The 13,754-nt window shown below is 36.3% G+C and overlaps 1 long non-coding RNA gene across 2 annotated transcripts; it reads left to right on the forward strand.

Moving 5' to 3' along the window:
• Positions 1–4,749: 4,749 nt before the first annotated feature.
• Positions 4,750–8,116, forward strand: LOC131240144 (uncharacterized). Of its 2 annotated transcripts, none has more exons than XR_009168634.1 (3): positions 4,750–4,877; positions 5,074–6,613; positions 8,031–8,116. It is a non-coding gene; the product is annotated as an uncharacterized LOC131240144 (long non-coding RNA). The 2 variants fall into 2 exon arrangements; XR_009168635.1 differs by having other exon boundaries at positions 5,082–6,613.
• The last annotated feature ends 5,638 nt before the right edge of the window (positions 8,117–13,754 follow it).

The raw sequence follows: 13,754 nt of genomic DNA on the forward strand, positions 1-13,754 counted from the left end.
ACTTTAAAAAGTTTCATAATGATATAAATTAAGGTGCAGGGTGAAGGTGTGTCCCTTTGAGCAGAGACTGTGTTGCATCACTGCCATCTCACCATAGAGTATATATCAGAGATACAGGCATGTGCCAGCAATGCTCATCACAAACATTTCTTGTAATAGTCGGTTGTTTATCTCAGATGGTGCATGCCTGAATGTTATAACAGAGTATATGATAGGTGAGGAACGCCATTTCCATCATGCCCGTTTTTAATGTTATGTTAAAAAAAGAAAAAGAAAAAAAAGTGGAACTTACTATTAGAAGGATCTCTGCCCAAAAATCAAGCAAGCACAATTATCTTGTGGTCGTGTATGAAATTAACACCTGTGCCCATATATGTAGAGCACCATTAAATTAATAAAGATCATCCATGTAAATGCCACCGATTCGAATTCACACGATTGTAATTATCAATAAATATGAAATAGAAAAGAGGAATGACATTCATTCTGCATGTGATGAATGCCTTATTATGACTGTTATTAGAGTCCATCACTCAATGTCTCGTAAAGAACTAGAAATGAGTTGAGCTTGAGCTATGCATAAATGATACACTCATATTAGACTTTTGGAATGGGTATTGGGTTGTCGGGTCGATGGCCGTGTGCGGACCAAGATTCCTACCCAGTGGGACTGGGTTGGGTTGGGATGGATTCTAGGATATCGGGACAGCTGCGAGTGGACCAAGATTGGGATCTAGGCCAGCATGGCTCCAGGCACTTGTAACCTGTTGGGTTGGCTTGAATCCAACTAGTTTTGGTCCTCGGATATAGTAGGTTATAAATATCATTACCATTGAAAATAATAAAGAATTCACAAATGATAGGCAAATGCTATTTACAGCTAGTCGTTCAATCAGCACACGACACCCTACATGATGAGGTAAAAATGTGTGCCATCTGTACATTCACTACGTGAAAAATGAAAAAAAAGGACGAATTTTGAGACGGTTCTGGACCATCTCTAAAATTCTTTGGTTTAAAGATGGTTTAGAGACGACTGTAAACCGTCTCTAAAATTTTAGACGGCTATTGACCGTCCCTAATATTGTCTTAAAATGTTAAACATCCACAAATCATTTAAGACGGTTGAAGACCGGCTTATATGCGGTCATTAAAGACGGTCTTTGGCCGTCTGCATTAGAGACGGTCATTGACCGTCTTTTACTTGAAATCTGAGACTGTCAACGACTGTTTCTATTAGAGATGGTCCTTAGCCGTCTTATAACCTTGTCAAATACCCTCTCTTTTAGAGACTATCAAAGACCGTCTCTATTAGAGACAGTCCTCAGCTATCTTATATCCCTGTCAAAGACCGTCTTTATTAGAGACTGTCAAAGACCGTCTCTTTTAAAGACTGTTACAGACTATCTCCAATAAAGACTGTCAAGGACCATATCTATTAATGCTCCTCAAAAAAATTATGAATTGCAAAAAAAAAAAAAAAAAAGTTGAGAAGCTTAGAAAATTAATTAATAATGTTTCAGAAAAATGTAAATTTATGAAAAAAAAACTGTTGATAATTTTGAAAAAAAAAAGATTTCGATAAAAAAATGATATTTTGAACAAGAAAATTTAAAAAATTAAACAAAATTGTGAAAAAATTGACAAATTGTTAAAAAATATATTTTTTAAAAAAGAAAACTAGATTTGTATTTTGACAAGAAAAATTGAAAAGTTATATGACAAAAGTGAGATTAAAAAAATGATATTTTGAAAAAGAAAATTTAAAAAATTAAATGAAATTGTGAAAAAATTGACAAATTGTAAAAAAAATATATATTTTTAAAAAAAGAAAACTAGATTTTGTATTTTGACAAGAAAAATTAGAAAGTTAGATAACAAAAGTGAGATTTCGATAAAAAAAGATATTTTGAAAAAGAAAATTTAAAAAATTAAACAAAATTGTGAAAATTTTGACAAATTGAAAAAAAAATAATATTTTTTTAAAAAGAAAACTAGATTTTGCATTTTGACAAGAAAAATTAAAAAGTTATATAACAAAAGCGAGATTAAAAAAAATGATATTTTGAAAAAGAAAATTTAAGAAATTAAATAAAATTGTGAAAAAATTGACAAATTGTAAAAAAATATATATTTTAAAAAAGAAAACTAGTTTTTTTTTTTTTTTTGACAAGAAAAATTGAAAAGTTAGATAACAAAAGTGAGATTTTGATGATGTGTTGTATATCCTTGCCACCCCTATGTTTCTCCAACCCATTTATGGCCGGGTATAAAAAATTGTGTAGATTTAAATCTTAAGTGGGCCACACAACTGGAAAGAATGAAAAGATAGTACCTCGCCATTAAAAATTATAAAGAGCCCATCGTAAGGTTTTAGTAATGTTTATTTGCAATCTAACTTATTGATAATGTAAAGAAGATCTAGATGAAGGTAAACTACAAAGATCAAATTGATCCAAAACTTATGTGGCCTTCAAAAGGTTTTTAATAGTTATTCATCATTGTTTTGATTGGTATGGGCCACTTGAGATTATTGAGTTCTTATGATTTGAAATCACATCCTAAAATATGATGGAAAAATATATGAACGGTGTCGATATACATAAAATATATCAAGGTGGGCCCTACACGGTTAGAGTAACACCCATGAAGGAGTTACCTACAGAGTGAAATGGTACTATAAGGTCACCTCATGGGAACTTCCCATGAGGTTAATTTGTGTGCACCCCACATATAAAAGCATTTGGTGGGGCCCACATGAGTTTTGGATGTGTATGAAACTTGGTTTGACTCCTCATCCAAGTGGGACACACATAATGAATGGGCTAGATCTATAAACCACATCTAGGTGGGCCCAATAAATAATTATGAAATGTTTTAATGGGAGGGTAACCCTCTCAACTATAGTATGCGGTGTGGCCCACCCAAGTCATGTATTGACTTTATTTTTAAGCTCGTGGCCCACCATGGAATGATGCATCTAACTGACGGGGCAAATCCAAAGTTCAAGTGGACCCACCATAGAAAAGAGTGGGATAGTGACACCCACTATTGAAACCTTCTTAGGGCCCACCACGATGTTTATTTAAGATCCAACCTGTTTATAAGTTAATACAACATGGATGCAGTTGAAAATTGCTCCAACTCCTCATCCAAGTGGGACACACATAATGAGTGGGTTGGATATGTGAATCACATTTAGGCAGGCCTAATATATGATTATGAATGTTCTAAGGAAACCCCTCCATTATATTATGTGGTGTGACCCACATTTAGGCCGATGTTTGTGTTTTCCCTTCATTCATATTTTTTTTTGATATTATGAACATGTTGGATGACAAATAAACATTAATGTGGGCCCAAGGTATCAACGGTGGAAATCATTATTTGACACTGTTTTGTGTGGCATGGTCCACTTGGGTTTTGGATTTACCGAAATTTTGGGATCAACCCACACCGTTCATCCATTTTTTGAAATCATTTCATAGAATTATCCAAAAAATGAATCATATCCAAGGATTAAATGGACCACACCACAAATAAAGGGACGAATTGGCTCATCCCCTTACACCATCCAATATTGGCTTGTGGTTGGTGCTGTGTGGGCCCAACCATGATGTATGTGTTTAATCCATGCCGTCTATCTATTTTTAAAGATCATCTTATGGCATGAGACCAAAAATGAGAAATATCCCAATTTGAAATGGACCACATTACAAGAAATAGTGTTGAATGACCGTCAACCATTTAAAACATTCCAGAGGCCATAAAAGTTTTGAATTGAGATGATTTTTGTTTTTCCCCTTCATCTAAACCTGAATGACCTAATAAACAAATTGGATGCCAAATAAAGAGTATAGTGGGCCTTACATAGGATTTTAATGATGGATATCCAATCACTATTGCTTTCATGTGGTGTGGTCCACCTGATATTTATATACCTCTCAATTTTGGGCCCCATCATGATGTATGTTTTATATCCAAACCTTCCATCCATTTGGAGAGATCATTTTTGGGCAATATCCAAGGATAAATCCAAAGCTCCAGTGGACCCCAGCACAGAAAATAGTGGGGATAGTGACATCCACCATTAAAACTGTTTAAGGACCACGAAAGTTTTAGATCAAGCTAATATTTGTGTTTTATCTTATTTCATGTTTTTTTAAAACTTTTGAACAGGTTGAATTTCAAATAAAAATTATGGTGGGCCTTAAGATAGTTTCCACTGTGGGAATGTTTTCTGTGGTGAGATCCACTATACTGAATTAGATTTATTAATCATGAAATATCATGATATTTCATGATATTTGGCTGCCCAACTATTTTCTCGTGGTGTGGACCACTTAAGATTTATATCGAGCTCATTTTCAGGGATCAACCCTAAAATGACGTTGAGAAATGGATGGACGGTGGGGATAAAACATATACATCATGGTGGGGCCCATAGAGCCTACCAGATCCAAATCTCAACAGGATGTTTTTTATTGTACAATGACATTGTGCGAGTTTTGCAGTTGAGGTAAAACAGTGGTGACTCATTCATAACAATAGTGGCAATGAGATGGTGTTATCCAGGCCATCTAAATAATGGGTCTAATTGTAAATGGCTAATATTTGTACTTTTTTCCTATATAAGACTATCATAATCATCTGGTAAATGGTCTCTTATATGTATGGTTGTTAACATAGTTTATGTTATAAATGATGGAAAACTCACAATTGTCGAATTTGAAAGTAACGTTTCATTTTAGAAGAGGATTTCCATATCCATCTTTCGTGCAGAGGATGCCTCGTCTTCATTCAAACAAAAGTCGCTGGAGTTCCTCTTTCGACATTCATTTACACTGTCAGGAATTTGCGATCGGGAGATTTTTCAGGTACCTCGTTTCAAATTTCTCCTCTTTTTGTGTCTATGATTTATCATAATAGAAGAAAATCTTTGCGTTTTGGTGTAAATTTCCCGGAGATCAGCAATTTTTAGGGTTTCATATACGCCATTTGATTTTTCCACAGTTTTGCATTTTCTTTCTTTCAATTTTTTTTGGTTATCTCGAGTTCTTTTTTCGTTTGAAGGTCTCAAGGCCTCAAGGCCATCAATGTCGACCAGCTCCTCACCGATCAACCCCACGTTTTCGCCCTCGTCCGTGAATCCCTCAACCGCGGTGTGTTTGAGGGGACAAAATGGATTTATCACAAACATCACAGTGTGCCCCACTTATCTTCTGTGGTGTATTTTGTGATGCAGGACTCTATCACAGGCCTGCCTTCAGAAGCGGGTGGGCCCACTGTAATGTTTGTGAAATAAGTACAGGATATGGAGGCATGAAAAATGTGGTGTGGTCAGTTGTAAAGGAACGACACGTTTGGGCATGGAAATATCATGGGTAGTTCCCATATGGTGAAATCTTTCTTGGTAGAATAAGGCGGGAGTTTGGATACGGTTCCTAGTCAATGGCCGAGGTTCCGTGAATGTGGGGCCAATGTTTTCTAACATAAAGGGTCCCACCGGTGGGCCCCACCATAGCTGGCGGATGAAAAAAAACCATTGATCTGATAGTTCCACTATCATTTCTGAAAAGATCATTCGTAAGATTCTCAAAAGAATCTGTCAAGCTTCTAGTTAGACGTTGTATCAGATTAGTTTCGGCCAATGGTTTAGAATTTAGAATGCTTTGTTATCTATCTTTGTACATGGACTTATCAAAGAACAACTCTTTAGATGTTTGGTATTTGGTTATTTTGTAATTTCTATTGCTGAATTATTTTAATTGCGCGTTTGTTGAGTTGGTTGCTTTTTTTAATGTTCCGTGGCATTTTATTCCTTTTTTTTTGGAGGTTGGAAACACATGCCATTGGTTGTTTGTATGTGGGCCCTAGCTGTTGGGCCCACTACCTATTTGATTCTATGCCTTGGAAGAATTCATATATATGTATACTTACAAGGAAGGAGGTAATAACCGGGCAGGCCCTTTTGCAATTCTATTTTCTTTGTTTGGAGTCTTGGAGTTGAGAAAAAGCTGTTTTGGGTTTTGATAAGTATAAATTAAAGTCAGTGTGTATTTTGATTTTTATTTATTTTTTTGTTTTTTGTTTTTGGAGCATGGATTAAAGTCTACTGGATTTTTTTATTTTCATTTTCTGACATCGCGCAAGCATTTGGGCAGCCTCTCTTTCAAGGTATGACTTCTAAAATTGAATTCCTCATTGCTCCAATTGTATTTTTTTTCTTTGAATGAATTGGTGTGTTTGAATTCTGTTATCTTGATTCTTGGGTGGTGTTTGGTTTTGTTCTTGTTCGTGATTGGGTATTGTATTGAAGGATGTTTGTTATGAATTTTGGTTTTGACAATTCTTGTTGATCATAACTTGATGATGATAACGATGAGGATGATGGATCCTGCAGTGAATTGATTTTCCTATGGGAAACTGAGTTTTCTCTGCTGCATGATAAGGTGGTACATACTGCAAGCGGAACCCTTGTGCCTTGTAGAATCCTTTTCACATAAAGGTGGTTATTACAAATGGACGGCCCCCTTATGGGTGAGGATACTAGTACCTATCTGTCCAGAAATGGAAGGAAGACGCCTTTTCATATTTTTCTCAACGATGCAAGGTACCTATCTGTGGAGTTATCTTTATTTATGAGTCTAGAATATAGCCATTTGATCTCCACATCGGAGATGGAGCTTTGCCATGTCTCTAAATACAATGCCCATGTTTATATTTTATTTTTGATTGATATTAAAGGCCTGGATGTGTTGAACTTTTGGAAATCTTAAAATAAATGTATTCACTTCTTCTATCTGACCCTCCCAACAACTTTCAAGCTGAGGCATGAATATCATTCATGGCTAACCAGCCTAGGGTTTTGGCATCCTTTCCAAATATCCTGCTGGATTATGTTAGTCTATTTTCTAGCTCTTTCTTCTTCTTTTTTCTGTATTTTTTTTGGTCAAGGCCTATGCCTTGATTGTTGTTGACAAATGTACTTTTTTCCCCTTTTATTTTCTTTTTCTAATCTTTCTGTTTCTTTTCAACAGTGAATGGATGTTTACCAGCTAATAGTGTTTGGTTAATCAGATTAATTAGTAATCTATAAAAAGAAAAAGACAGACAATCAACAAGTATTGAACAATTCTTATTCTTCCCCTTCTATGAAATATAAATGAATGGTGTGGATATGGGCACTTTCAATGCACTTTCGATGGCAAGGGTGGCTGATCCTGATGGTAAATTCTTCAACTATGCTTTTATGAGATGGTGATGTACATGTACATAACTAAAAATTTGGGCACAGTAATTTTCTTTTGCAGCTGTTGGAGTGGGTTTGCCCATGTGATTCTAAAATTTCTTATGAACAGGGCTGGCCTGACAAGCTCAGCCTGACCAATTAAAATCCAGTTGAAACCAACCATGAGTGTGTCCTATTGATAGCCCTACCACTAAGAAGAGATTTTACAAGCACCAAGCACCCCCATCAAACTTGGACTGGGCCTATCCCGTTCATTTGGTGGACTTAAACATAGGCCTGTGTTTGACCTGCAAGCTTAAAGCAGACCAAGTTTGGACTGTCGGGCCAGGCCTGTATAAGACTTGTCTCCATGGGAACTATGCCAAAATGTATGAATTTAGCCTTCTGTTTTTTTTTCCTTGGTGATTTTTATTTTCTCAGTTCTCATTTATTGGATATGTTCATTAGAATCCTTTTCTTACTAATTGTATATAAACTCACTCCCCTAGGCACTAGAGTTCCATGTAATGCACAGCATATTTCCATTTCATGCATTGTCATCTCTTACGTGTATTTGATGATGACCCTTTTTTACCTATGAGTTCATTGTTTGTAAGATTGAAATACCTTGTTTAATGTTGTATTGTCTCAATCTATTGACATTCGCCATTGAGTCCTTAAGTTGATAAATGCATATGCATCATATTAGCTTGGCTATTTTATTTTTTTCCTTTTTAGTGACTAAAATTATTAACAAGTATCTTCTCATTCTTCTTCTTCTTCTTCTTCTGTCTTGCAGAATCTTAGCAATAGGGAGCCTGCTGAGACTACTAGGTGGAGATCATCCGTGACGGAGGGTCGTGGCGTTTGAGGGAGCTATTCTTCTCATTTCATCTCCTATGTTATACATGTTCCCCATCTTAATATGAAAAAATTGCATTTATTTGAAACACTTGTTATTGTTGAAGCTTGCTTTAGCGCTTGGATGGTCTCAAATTCATGGCAATGCATTTGCTTCTCTCAAATTCCATGTATGATAGTGATGTTAATTTTTTGTTTTTGTGTTACCATTTTACATTTGAACCATGACCATATGCAATATAAGGTGTGAGGAGGCTCAGACAGAAAATGCTTACAATGAATGTTTACGAGTACTTGGTAATTTTGGAGTCCTTCTTGGTTAGGGTTTGGGTTGAAAGTACGAGTACTAGAGATGATGCTTTCGGAGTCCGAACTCATTCTTTTGAAAAATAGAAAAATGGGAATATTAGTAAATATGGATTTTCTTATTAAGAAGAAAATAGAAGATGGATTGAAAAAACATAAAAGAGTTTTTTTTTTTTTCATCTTCTTCTTCTTTTTTGCTTCAAGATAGGGAGACCGAGAGGTAAGAGTGGGGAAATCGAGGGAGATAGTGGGGGAATGAAGTGGCCACGTGAGATTTGAAAATATCGAGTGTAGTTTGGTTTGAAAATGACGTTTTGCATGCGTGGCGTGCATTTCTTTTAAGATAGTAATTTGATTTTACTGAAGACAATTGAATTACATAGGCAAGCATTTAATGCAGGGAACTTCTCTAGAAATGTTATTCTGATAACTAACCTGATGAGAGTAATTTGCGATTCAGTTCCTAAACCAATCTCTCTATCATATTCAAAGAAATCCACATTTTTCTTTGTGTTTCTTACATGGTTCTCTGTCCCATTTTTGTTTGACTTGAAAGTAAAGGTGATGCATTTTCTTATTTATTCAATTATGGAATGCAGGATGTTGCCGTTAAGGTTCTTATAGATCAGGACTTTCATGAGGATCAACTGAAGGACGTTCTAAAGGAGGTATGCATTTGAAACATTGCTAATAATGTTATTTGAAACTGTACCCATTTATGTATCCGGATGTGCGTCGGAGCTATCCGGATGTTGAGCAGGGGTCCCTGGAAGGTGGGAACCGCTGTTATGACCATTGGAGGGGCCTGGTCATTTGGACAGGCCGTGTTTATGTATTTGCTCAAAATTAGTGGAGTAGACTCGGATGTGCGTCGGAGCTATCCGGATGAGCGGGGGTCCTTGGAAGGTGGGAATCGCTGTTATGACCATGATGAAACTGTCCATTTCCTATGGACAACATTGGAGGGGCCTGACCATTTGGACAGGCCGTGTTTATGTATTTACTCGAAATTAATGGAGCAGACCCGGATGTGCGTCAGAGCTATTCAGATATTGAGCGGGGGTCCATGGAAGGTGGGAACCGCTGTTATGACCATGATGAAGCTGTCCATTTCTTATGGACAACATTGGAAGGGCCTGGCCAATTGGAGCAGGCCGTGTTTATATCTGTATTTGCAGGGACCACACCCTTAACCTATAACCTAAACCTATTCTCAAATCTCAAAACATATAACTACAACCTAAACCTTAACCTAAACCTATAACCTATAACCTAAACTCAATTCCCTAAACTTTAACTTACAACCTAACCTAAACCTATTCTCAAATCCCAAAACCTATACTTATAACCTAAACCTAAACCTTAACCTATAACCTAAACCTATACTTATAACCCTAACCTAAACTTATAACCTTAACCTAAACCTATTCTGAAATCCTAAAACCTATACTTATAATCTAAACCTAAACGTTAACCTTAACCTTAACCTAAACCTATAACCTATACTTACAACCTTAACTTAAACTTAATCTAAACCTATAACCTATACTTATAACCTATAACCTACAACGTTAACCTAAACCTAAACCTTAACCTAAACCTATAACCTAAACCTAAACCTATAACCTAAACCCGAACATAAACCCGAACCCAAACCCGAATTCCTAAACCTAAACCTAAACATATAACCCATAACCTAAGCCTATACCTAAACCTAAACCTAAACCTATATAAAAACCTAAACCTATAACCTAAACTCAATTCCTTAAACCTAAACCTACACCTAATCCTAATCCCAACTGCCTAACCTAAACCTAAACTTGAAAACCCAAACCTAAACCCGATCCCGAACCCGAACCCTATTTCCTAAACCTAAACCTTAACCTATTCTCAATTCCCTAAACTTATAGCTTATAACCTAAACCTAAACCTAAACCTAAACCTAAAACCTATAACCTAAACCTAAACCTAAAACCTAAATGCATTCTCAAATCCCTAAACCTAAACCTACACCTAATCCTAATCTCAACTCCCTAACCTAAACCTAAACCTAAACCTAAACTTGAAAACCCAAACCTAAACCGGATCCCGAACCCGAACCAGATTTTCTAAACCTAAACCTTAACCTATTCTCAATTCCCTAAACCTATAGCTTATAACCTAAACCTAAACCTAAACTTAAAACCTAAATGTATTCTCAAATCCCTAAACCTAAACCTACACCTAATCCTAATCTCAACTCCCTAACCTAAACCTGAAAACCCAAACCTAAACCCGATCCCGAACCCAAACCCGATTTCCTAAACTTGAACCTTAACCTATTCTCAATTCCCTAAACCTATAGCTTATAACCTAAACCTAAACCTATAACCTATAACCTAAACCTAAACCTATAACCTAAATGTATTCTCAAATCCCTAAACCTAAACTTACACCTACACCTAATCCTAATCTCAACTCCCTAACCTAAACCTAAACCTAAACCTAAACTTGAAAACCCAAACCTAAACCGGATCCCGAACCCGAACCCGATTTCCTAAACCTAAACCTTAACCTATTCTCAATTCCCAAAACCTATAGCTTATAACCTAAACCTAAACCTAAACCTATAACCTAAACCTAAACCTAAACTTAAAACCTAAATGTATTATCAAATCCCTAAACCTAAACTTACACCCAATTCAAATCTCAACTCCCTAACCTAAACCTAAACCTAAACTTGAAAACCCAAACCTAAACCCGATCCCGATCCCGAACCCGAACCCAATTTCCTAAACTTAACCTATTCTCAATTCTCTAAACCTATAGCTTATAACCTAAATCTAAACCTTAACCTAAACCTAAACCTAAACCTAAACCTAAAACCTTAACCTAAACCAAAACCTATGACCTAAAACCTTAACCTATAACCTATAACCTATAACCTAACCTTAACCTAAACCTTAACCTATAACCTAAAACCTAAACCTAAACCTAAACCTAAACCTAAAACCTAAATGTATTCTCAAATTCCTAAACCTAAACCTACACCTAATCCTAATCTTAACTCCCTAACTTAAACCTAAACCTAAACTTGAAAACTCAAACCTAAACCCGATCCCGAACCCGAACCCGATTTCCTAAACCTAAACCTTAACTTATTCTTAATTCCTTAAACCTTAACCTATAACCTAACCTAAACCTCAACCTATAACCTGCACTTATAACCTAAACCTAAGCCTAAAACCTAAACCTAAACCTAAACCTAAAACCGAAATGTATTCTCAAATCCTTAAACCTAAACCTACACCTAATCCTAATCTGAACTCCCTAACCTAAACTTAAACCTAAACTTGAAAACCCAAACCTAAACCTAAACCCAAACCCGAACCCGATTTCCTAAACCTAAACCTTAACCTTAACCTATTTTCAATTCCCTAAAGTTATAACCTATATACTATAACCTATAACCTAAACCTAAACCTAAACCAAAACCTATAACCTAAACTTTAACCTATAACCTATAACCTAAACTTGTAACCTATTACCTAACTTTAACCTAAACCTAAAACCTAGACCTAAACCTAAACCTATAACCTAAAACCTAAACCTAAACCTAAAACCTAAATGTATTCTCAAATCCCTAAACCTAGACCTACACCTAATCCTAATCTCAACTCCCTAACCTAAACCTAAACCTAAACCTAAACTTGAAAACCCAAACCTAAACCTGATCCCGAACCTGAACCCGATTGCTGTAATAATGTAGCCCAATAAATGGCAACAAGCAAGAATGTATCCCTTTTAACACATGCCCCTTTTTACAAAGCTTTAATTTTTGTTGTTGTTTCTATTAACTTGAATTGAAACACTTTTTTGCATAATTTAGTTACATTAGTTTTATTTCAAGGATCAGTTTTATTTTAAAAAAATGCCCACTTTTTTGGAAGAAGTTTCTGCAATTCTTTATGATTCTGAATTATAATGTTTTGTTGGTTGAATATTTTTTTATTAGATGAAAGACGCAAAAAGAAAATTGTTGCTGATTTTTTTCCTTTTTTTATTTATGATGTTAAACTTGTATGTATTTATGCATGAATGAATGTAATGTGGATAAGATTGTTTGTGTTTGGATGGATGTAGTTTATGTTTGGATGAATGTAGTTTATGTTTGGATGGATTTACGTAGTTTGGGTTTAGATGGATGTGAATGTGAATATGATAAATATATGATATAACAGGTGTATATTGACGGTCTCAAATTTGAAAATCTCCTTTTAAGGGTCATAAGAGATGGTTGATAGCAATCCTTTTTAAAGAGGGTCTATGACCGTCCTTTGAAGGCTCATAAAAGACGGTCCATAGTAGTCCTTTTTAAGGATGGTCCATGACCGTCCTTTAAAGGCTCATAACAGATGGTCCATAGTGGTCCTTTTTAAGGACGGTCCATGATCGTTCCATGGCCGTCCTTTGAAGGCTCATAAGAGACGGTCCATGACCGTCCTTTTTTCGTCAATAAGAATGACGGTTTTCAACTGTCCTTTAAGTAATACGACACGTCAAAATTTAATGGCCCATGCGACGGTCCATAACTGTCCTTTTTGATCATTTGAGACGGTTTTGGACCGTCCTTTTTTCGTTGTTTTGGCGTAGTGATTCACCAAGCAGGGGTCCTTAGTTCGTGTGTCATGGCCCTTGATCGCCAAAGATTGCATACGCTGAACATCAGTACGGGCATAGCTTGGAGCCAGTTCTATCTATATTTGGCTCTATCATGCTGGATCTTGATCCAAATGGCATGCTCCAATTTAATTATCAGGTCAGTTCTTGTTAACCGGGATCCTTGCCCATAGTATAATAAGATTACCATGGTTACGTTTGCGGAAGCTTGGCGGAGTTAAGGAATGAAGGCATGTTCTAGAAGTGGATGATTATGATTTGTTATGTGTGAAAATGGACTATTCAATAAGAAGAGGCCAATTCGCATGTCTGTACATATCACGAGGTCGACCAATGCCACTCATGACTAAGGAGCTCATCAATGGACAAAAAGCAATGAATACACTGCTAAGAAAACAACCTACTCCTCAAGCTCGGCCATTAGAAGGTTCTTCCATTAGATTTCGAGCCCTTCTACGGTCCCATCCATTTTCAGAATGCTGCTCGGAGCATCTCTTGGTAAAGGGCCCTTAAGGTACGACCCTGCATGAGGCAAGCCCTCCGAGGCACCACACTCAGGGAAATTCTACCCCATATGACAAGATCAAGAGGATAGTCATCCTTGATTTTGTCTATATTCTACTAAGGAAAGGAGCTCGATCTCAATGCTCAGACACGACTCCCGAGGGTAGGTCGGTAGATTGGTAGTCTACTCAAT

This window comes from Magnolia sinica, chromosome 3 (assembly GCF_029962835.1).
Source record: "Magnolia sinica isolate HGM2019 chromosome 3, MsV1, whole genome shotgun sequence".
Taxonomy (NCBI): Eukaryota; Viridiplantae; Streptophyta; class Magnoliopsida; order Magnoliales; family Magnoliaceae; genus Magnolia; species Magnolia sinica.